Below are 9,901 nucleotides of genomic sequence, written 5' to 3' on the forward strand. Positions count from 1 at the left end.
TTCCTGCACTACAGATGATTGCACAGCCAGGCTCTAGCTGCTCTGTTGAGCTGGCTTTGCAGGAAATACCTACACGCCTAAACAAACAGTAATAGTAGAGACGTAAGAGCTCTCCTGCCTGTCATTCCAATAAGATCACCTGACAATGCACTTACGGGCAAGCCAGTCAGCCAAACAAATCATTAACTTGAAGTTTCAAGTAGCATGGAAGAGACTTTCTGCTTTCAGCACCGTTCTTTCCTGATCAGGGCAGAAAGAGACCGTGGCCTCTCTACACATACGGCAACCTTCACACAATAGCATTACTGCCAACTGCAATGGCATAAGGCAGGTGGCTGCTTTAGTTATTGCTTTAGGCTGCTGATAAATCATTTCCCAGGGGAGGGACTGCAGACGCTGCACCTGCATGAATTCTCACAGACCACTAACACCTCTTTCCAAAGTCAAAAGCATTAGCATGGAAGTGAACTTCAACAGAAGTGAATAAAATCTCCCATTTTCTTCCTGTACATCCTCTAGAACTGCCTTACCCACTCCAGTCTCCAAGACAAAATCTTAAGAGTAAAGAGGCTTCAGCATGGTTGTCTAAGGCATTTTAGTTTTGTGGCAAAAAAAAAATCAACCCCAAAAAACAATATAATATTCAAATCACTTGATTCCCATTAGGATGGGTCTCATTTAGATGTCAGCAGTAGGAAACCTCAAAAGGCAGAGTAGCCCCAACATTTTGTTTCATTACCAGTATGGTGTAGTTCCATCCCACTCCTGAAGGATGGGTGTCTTACATGAGTCCATATAGCACACCAGCATCTGCTCACTGCTCTCTTCTTTCCATTTTCTATCATCCTGTATTCCTCTAATTCCTAGTCATCTTATTGAAATTACAAGGCTGAGTATTGACATTTTGGTCTGTGTTTGCATAGCCCTGGCACAATTATGTGCAGATCCCTAAATAGGTCTTAAGTACAATGTTCATACAAATTAGACCAGTTACATCAACTAACTGGGAGAACACTGGTCCTGTTTCAAGCTCTAATATACTTGCAGTCTCAATTCTAAGAACAAAGACACCAGTGATTACATGAATTGCAATAAAATCATATTCCAACATTCTGCACCTGAATTTCTATCTCATAAAAAGGCAAATAGTCTGGCTTCAAAAAGTGAAACCAAATACAGTCCGTGGCCAATTAAGAACAAGAGATTTCAGTCAAAAGCCCCTCCAAAGGAAAACTACCCCTAGCCCTCATGAGCCTGAGAGTCCTGTCTCCATCACTCCCAACCATGGTTGCTCATTAGTATTCCCAGTGCTCGACAAGTTTGGTTAATAGCCTAAAGCTCCATCTGTGATAGGCAGTATTTACTCAACAAGGAGATAGCCCACAGGCTTCAGTGGATTGCTTATTTCTGCTCATGCTGTAGCAGGCCCACAGACTTAATACAGATGGAAGGAAGGAGATAGGATGTGGTTCTCTTTACCTTACACAAGAGAGTCATTCTGCTAAGAGGGCATAGAATAAGAATCTGAGTCAACATTTGCTGAAAGTGGTGGAAAGGCTCCCATCCTTTTTTGCTCACTGTTTTTCTCCTTGTCTCCATTTCTAATTCAAGGCTTAGTGCAAGCATATGCAAATGAGCAAAATACATATTTTTGGCCACTTACATTACATCAGACCCAGAAGTTCAGTTTTGGCTTCTTCAGTTTAGTTCAATCTGTTATCATATTGCTCTGGTTGGGAAAATCAGTTAAATAGTTTTTTGCTTGCTGTAGGTAGATATTTCAGGCATCTAGCTCATTTTTAAAAAGAACATTTTTTAGAAAACACCCCCTCTGCACACACAATTTGTTCATAATATATTTCTAAGTTTGTCACAAGAAGGCATCTTCCAGTGCAATAAATTTAAACTTTCACTTTGAAAGGGTCTTAGCTAAATTGAGACTGCTCACAAAAAGATAAATATAGGTTTTAAGATAAACACATTCCTACTAGAACATTCAGTCACAGTGTTACTGTAGTAACAGTCATACATACTTGCACCTCCTCACAGCTAAGGAAAAATAAGAGATGGATGACTGTCAGGCAAGTGCTGAAGCAGAGATCTCGGATCACATCCAAAAAGTGGTCACATCAGCTGAGGTGGCACTAAGAACTGTGACTGATATTTCAATAACTCACTTTGGTTTTCATTAAGCAAGGAATGCTGATTAACATAATTCAGCTGCCAGGTTTAGTGAGCTAAGCTACTCCAGAATCATTTCCTCAACCTAGAGCTGCCCCTGCACACAGTGCTGGACACCATTCATAGTCATTTGCATCAGACAGAGCAAATAGGAGTCCAAGGCTCCTGCTACAATGAGTCCAGAGCCTACTGCACTTTCAGATATAAAGAAAAGACAGATTTCCTCAGAATTCAATTTAATTTCAGCAACAAAGGCTATATACTATTACCTGTCTGTCTGGAGCAAACTAACCAGAATTAACTATTTCAAGTACACTGACCAAGGAAGAGTGCAAAACCCACTATTTTACTAGAAGTCCAGCTTCATTATTGAGGTTTGTTCAGGCTCCTTACAGGCTCCATTTGCCTTTGAAACATGCAGTGCTTGGCCTGTGTAAAGCAGACCTGGGCTGTTAGAGCTGCCTGACCTGGTCCTGTGATACTGATGAAAGGACTTTGCCTCTGCTGTACCCTGGCGTGTGTCATAACATACACTGTATGGGGGCAAAGTGGCTGTCATTTCCTCCCAGGTGTGCCAGAGTCACCCCAAGCATAACCAAGAGGGTGATAACAGACTTGGGCAACAAATGAATCTTGTAGGCAGGCCCCAAGTCCACTGTACACAGCCAGGAAGGCCTGTGGGGGAGGTACAGCAGTGACATCAAGACAGTAACACACTGAGGGAGCAAGTTTTTGTAGTCACTATGGCAGATGACAGGCTAAGGATGTTGGAAGGAAAGAGAGAACATTTTAGGCACAACAAAGGCTCCTCCATACATGCAAGTGGCTATAGCAGTGCTGACAAATGCACCAGCATTGGCCCCATATGCCTCCACAAGCTTTGGAAGGAAAGAGACTTCCAGATAAACATCTAGTGTCAAGCATAAGTGACAATCTCCCCTTTGAAATTAATCTTTTCTAACTGGTTATCCCCATTAGTGTATATGATCAGATTCAGATTAGGTAGGATGAGAAAGACCCACTAAGATCACAGACATCCCCAAGATAGACTAGTAAAACTGGAAGATCCTTCCTTATCTGCAACTTCATGTTATGAGCAAAGGTTTTTTTATTGTGGTATAATGCTTTAACTTCACTTACCTCCCCAGCAAAATTATACCAGCACAAGCATTTTTGTCTGTTGTGATCACATCTACAACACCAGCACATGTAAAAACAACGCCAAAGTGTCATTCTGCATCAATGCTTTGCCAGCTGAAATTTCAAAGACAGAAGCACAAAGTCCAGCATGTAAGAGATATAACTATATCCTTGATGGATCTTCCTTTTTAATACCCATTACCCCCATCAGAGAATGATTGCTGCAGAAAAGATTACAAAAAGAACAGGTGTATAAAATACTAGCAGTGCAACGATAAGACTACAGCTGGGGACAGCAAGCAGGCAAGTCTCCCACGAGAAGGAGAGAGGGAATATTCCCAAAGGCACTACTGATCCCTTACATTTGATCTTATCCCCCACATCACAATCTATGCATTGTTTTTGGCAAGATGACAGGTAGATGGGGAACAATTTAACTTCTCTATCAGTGGGATGGTTTGGCATGGTACAAGAGGCACGTATCCTCACAACTACAAAGTTGGAGGGCTTAGCAGAACCACCCTGTTTGCTTAACAAAGTGACGTAAGCCACACAACCACGCAAGCACAGCCTTTGTTCTTTCCTCCAGCTATCCCTGTTTTGCCTCAATGCCCTCCTACTAATTTCAAGTCTAGCCCAGTAGTCTGCAAACCTTAAAGCAGGTACTGCATCTTTTTAATGCCCAGGTATGTTCTGACTAGGCACCAAGGGTAGCTAATCATAATAAATCTGAATTTAATTGTTGGCAACTAGAATGTCCCTAGAAATGCCATGTGTAATATATATATATGGTTCACCATTAATAAATTCTGCTTTAGGAGGCTGAGCATATTAAAGAAATGATCATGCCCTACAAAGTATATATGAACATCTCTTTATACCACACTATTAACAGATGGTGTTGTACTACCATAAGTTCAATTCCTAATAGAGATGGTTTATAGATAAAAATGATGAAGCCTCCTATTGAAGTGCTGAAGACATGCTACTCTTGTAACAGGATTATGGCATCTATTAGTCAATTCCATTGAGGATAAACGCCTGATTTCTGCAGTGTGACAGAAAAAACAATTACCTCATACAAAACAGACTAAGCAGAACATAACAGATATTTACCTGTACATCACAAAACACACAATTAAGGTAAGGAGAATCATACCAGTTCTTTTTTTTATTATTATATATCTCAGCAGGCTTGTTTTCAGAAATTTCAAGATCTTTTGTCATTTTGCTATGCAAACTGACACAGAAATCACAGCAAGCCAGATTTTTTGTTTTTTTTGTCTAAATAAATTTAGAAAAGGCAAGACTGGGTGAAAGCCTATGAGGGACCAGATATGAGTTGTGATTGTTTGTATTTATAAAACAATGAATACATTACTACTATTTTCTTGTATTAGCCCAGGCGTCCCAAATTGACTGGGCAGGGCACAGAGGGATGCTATGGGTGTCAGACAATTCCCCCAGGGAATTCCTTAGCCAAGGGAGGCTAAGGAACATGCAGCATCCGATGGGGACAGCCCAAGCTCCTAGTGCTGTCACAACAAGTTGTTAATTTAGAAGGGAATGAAGAAGCTGAAACTTCCTTAAGTACACACCCACACATCTTTAAACCCCAATAAATCCACAGAGAGGAAGTGAGCTGATGGTTTACCGCAACAGAGGGAGCTCCTCTGCGTCAGCCCCAGTTTACGCAGTCACCAGAGATAGAGAGGCCTCAACAGTGAGTCACCAGTTCCCATGGGTCAGATGTGACCAGCAGGACAGACAGATGCTCTCTGTCTGCCAGAGCGCCTCCTCATGCTGGAGTGAGAGCACCCAGGGCACTCAAACTACCTGGAGATGGCACCTCACAGGCCAGACCGGCCCAGCAGCCCAGATGCAGCAGCCTTGCAGTGCACGGCTCTTTTCCAGCCCCAGGAGCAGCCCCTGCTGCCTCTGGCTCATGGGCTGCCCCTCCAGCTGGGGAAGGAAGAGAATGGCAAAGCTCTGGTGCCAGGGGAGATCAATTGCACCCTCCTCTCCTGGATTACTAGGTGATCTAATTACTAATCAAAGAATTTGACAGAGGAACAGTAGCCAACACTGTCATTAGTGCATCTTTTAAAGAGTTATTTATATCCATCTCAAAAGAAGCTACAGCTCACCTCCTTCTGAAAGGAAAATAAACACTATCTGAGCCAAGCAAATAATGTCTCACTTCAAACATTCAATTCAAAAACTTAAGGAAACTGGAAGTAAAAATGACATTTTGGTTCGTTGTCACCATAAGCTTTCCTACATGTCTAAAATTCTCAAGCCAACAACTGTGTTGAACCTGTCAGTAGACAATATCTACCAGATTCTACAAATATCATTTCAGAAACTGAATGTGAAACTTGAAGAAAAATAATTTCACATCAGAGTTTAAACTGCAATATTACTTAATTTTTCAGAAACGTAGAGTCTTTACTTTGAGAATGAAAAGAATGCCACCAGCACACTGCACAGTGATATAACAGAAAAAAAAATCAAAACAATATTCATAAGAAACTTTTTTAGACTAAGGCAGACACTGTTAAGAACTAAGGTTCATCTCTTTATTCTGCTTAAAACAATTCCAGCTCATTACTTCCATGATGACGGCCAGTGAGACCAACAATACCTGTCTAGGAAGGCTTTCAAGTCAGTAAGATTTTTTTTCAGCTTTTACAAAAAAACAAAGTACCATTTCATAGAATTGTTTTGTGCACATTGTTACTGCTTTTCAAACATCAAGGCCCTGATTTCATTACCCAGAATTCTTCAGCAGCAGCACTAGTTTAAGGTACTCCCACTCTTCAGCCCTATCTTCTCCACATGACTCCCTCCCTCCCTCCAGTTGTGCTGGCATGGAGTCCAGCCAGCTGCAGTCTGAATTGAGAAACTGGAAGATAACCCAGGAATTTCACTGAAGCCAGATCAGCTCACTGTGAGGGCCACAATACAGCTGCACAGGTAACCGTGCCAGCACAGCTACAGCATGCAAATCAACATTTCTATTGAATGCTTCACACCAAAGAGCCAAATTATCCAGTTGTTTACATTTCTGAAAAACTTTTGAACTCTTCTGCTTCATCCTACACATATTCACAAGTCAGGGATTCCATTTGCAAAATAAAATTTAACCTTAATACTGAGCTTAAGAAATAAATACACCATAATCCAAAGATTGAATAAACCTCCCAAGTTACTTTTAAAGACCATTGAAACCATTGATAAGGAAATGCTAATACCGGAAATAACACTTAAAAGATGGTAAACTTTGGTTACAGGAAAGCCTTTATCCCGGGAGAAGCCTTTATCCCTGGAAGAAGCAGCACTCCATTGGATTATATCCCTTTTGCTTTATCACAGGGAAGAAATTTAGAGACTGTTAATACTTGGAAGCCACAGACAAGTTTGTAAGAAGGGACACTGAAGCAGCCTGCCACAAAAAGACCATGCGCATGTGACAAACCACAGAATTGGCACTGCGTTGTGTTGAAGCACTAGGGAAAGGTGTCAAGTACACACTGCCCAGACCAGACCTCTCCACATGCCTTGGATAAGCAGTGAGTAAGAGCAGATCCATCTCCTGCTCTTACAGAGAATGCGGAGCTCGCAGATAAGATCTGTAAATGTTTCAGCCAGAAGCTGCGATAGGACCCACTGTTCAGGGCAAGGCTTGGCACTGCATTTCCAAAGGAAGTGCTTTGCTCCGATTGATTATCGGAAGGGCAAAGGGGCAAGGAGGGGGAAGGGAAGGTTGGCTTGTCCCTGCCAGATATCTCTATCTGAACACCTTCCAAAGCGAGAAAAGCTTATTGTCATTTGCAAAGGTACCCCATACAGCAGAGTAAGATCCTCAGGGAGCTGGTCTCCAGCCCTGCCTGCCGAGGAGCTGGGCAGAAGCATCACACCAAACACCCCATCCCAGCTCCTTGTAGCACCTCGAACACCTCAGACTCCCGAGTCCCACGCCCAGGTGTGGCATTCCACGGGAGCAGAGGACTCTGGACCGCCGTGTTTCCTGCAGCACGGGCCACGGCCGCACATGGAGCGCTGCGCTCCAGGCATGCACGGGACTGCCAGGAGACCATGCTGGGGAAAGGCAGGACAGCCTGGTGTTACCTGGTGTCAGAACCCAGGATGTTCCTCTGACTGCCCTGGAGGACTTGAGACCCTGGCAGGGGTCTCGGAGACCTTGGCACAGAGTCAAAGACACCTGTGCCTTTGATTTTAACCCATGGAAACAATTACCAACTTTGTGCAAGGATTACCAATTACCAACCACAAGGGCTTGAACAGAATGACATTGAATTCATCACAGGGTGAAAAAGTAGAATTTTGGGGTTTTAGAATGAGGGTTCAGGAGGCAAGATGGAGGGATTTGGGCATGTCCTGTCCTTCTTCCTGCTTCTTCTTAGCCTCCATCTTCTGCTGTGATGATGGCACTTTTGGATTGGTTTAGAGTAGAGACAAGCTGTCTAACATAGGTGATAGGTATTGGAAAATTATTGCAAATAAAGTACATGTAGTACCGGGCTGGGAAAAAGGAGACTTTCTAACACCTTGGGGTCATCTTGACCTCAGAGACCCTGCCAACCTGGGATTTTCCCTGGGAAAGGGCAGCACTGCAAGCTCCATCGCCCAGAGGGACTTCTTGAGGATCCCTACTCCCCCGATTTTCCCTAGAGGAAAGCACACATCCATTTGTAACCAAAGCCTGTCCAAACACCTACCAGCCAAAGAGCCACCACTGAAAGTATCCAAAAGGGAAAAATTATTGTATAGTCACTGCTTTTTTCCATATTAACTTCAGCAAAAAATAGATTATTTCACCAAACCAGCACAAACAGAAAGAGAGCACCACGGTGCCTAGAAAAGTCATAATCAGCTCAAATCACCAGTAGTGATGCCACCCTACCAATAGTTCATGCCAGAGAGGCTCTAATCGCTTTGCCCAGGAGAGATTGTGAGTAGCACGGCACATTTTGGAGCTCACAGGTCAGACGAAGCCTCTGGGTGCTCAGTCAGAGGGGAGCATTGCTCTGCAGGCCAGAGACACCCACACTGACAGTCTCTAGCTCTAGACACCCTGACAGCTGACAAGTGCAGCAAAAGGCTCTTTAAACAGAGTAACAACAAATTAATCACTAAACTCCTCATCAAAATATTTCTCAAGAGATCCCACCCTGGTTTTCCATTACTTATGGAAGAGTAGCAAGGTCACTGCAATACACTCAGTGTTCTCTTTGAGCTTTAAAAGGCAAGAAAGAGGGAGAAAATTCAGTGTTCTGCTTGGATATGGGATGAGGGTTTAAATCGAGCTTTTCAGAGTCACAGTACAGTACATGGATGGAAATGCATTAGAGTGCAACACCATCCCTGCAGGGGACAGGAGTCTGAGACGTAAGGGGGAATACAAAATTGGATCCTCACTCACAGGTGACCTGCTGCTGGCACTGAAAGAACTTTTAATTGCTCAGAACACACTGTTTGGGGGAGTCCCACCACAGAGCTGGGTAAGGCAGGCTCACAGACCTCAAGCCATGCCAGGGTTTATTAAAAGGAGGGTTTCTGGCTGCCAGCAACAAGCTCTGGCTTTACAACAAAAGTAACCTAACACCTCCATCAGCTCAGCATGCTGAAAAAAAGCAGCTCTCCTGTGCTTGCCACCAAGCTCACCACCAGCCCTGTTCCAGATTGCATCCATGGAGCTTTACTGCTGAACTAAACGGCTTGATAGAAAGAGTACAACTGCAGTTCACTTTGAGCAATGAAAAAACCCCCACAAAAAAAAAAAAAAAAAAACCAAAAAAACCCACACAAAAAAAAACCCCAAAACCAAACCAAACCACAAAACCAAAAAAACCTCACCAAAAGTTCCCCAGCAAAACCCACACCCCTCACTCTACGAAATAGTACTATTACCAAACAAAACTTAGAATCACTTGTTAGGTGAAGGTTTTTTTGGGCTTGTAGGGTGTTTTTTGTTTTTTTTTTTTTATTGGTTGGCTTTGGTTTTTTATTTTTTCTTTTAATTAACTTTCTTTTTTTTGGGGGGGGGTGGCAGGGGAAGGAGGGGAAAAGTTATTGTTGTTGTTGCTTTGTTTTAACAACAACTCCCAAACATTTTCACATCTTTTTTCCAGACTGTATATTTTTGGACTGGGTTAAGTCTTTGCTCCCATATCTCTACTTTCATTTTGCAACAATTAAAACATAGTAAAAAAACCCCAGAAAACCAATGGCCCAACAATCTCTATATTAGAAATGAGATGAATGCTTGCTGGGTTCCAATCCTAAGAACAAAAAAACTTATAACCACTCTACCCAAAACATTCAAGTGCAGCCTTGTTGGTCCTCTAGTTCTCTGCAGGGGTATAACCCCAGCCCCACTCTCCTCTTCTTCAGAACTGAAAACTCTTTGAATGCCTGTGCAACCACTTACTAGTGCTGAATTTGCTATGCTATGCATTATTAATTCACTGCCCCAGGCCTGAGAAGCAATAGATAAAGGTTTTCTAAGCACATCTGCGGTGGAAGAGAGAAGGAGAGCTAACAGGAACAATGCAGG

This window comes from Geospiza fortis, unplaced genomic scaffold (assembly GCF_000277835.1).
Source record: "Geospiza fortis unplaced genomic scaffold, GeoFor_1.0 scaffold138, whole genome shotgun sequence".
NCBI classification, from domain to species: domain Eukaryota; kingdom Metazoa; phylum Chordata; class Aves; order Passeriformes; family Thraupidae; genus Geospiza; species Geospiza fortis.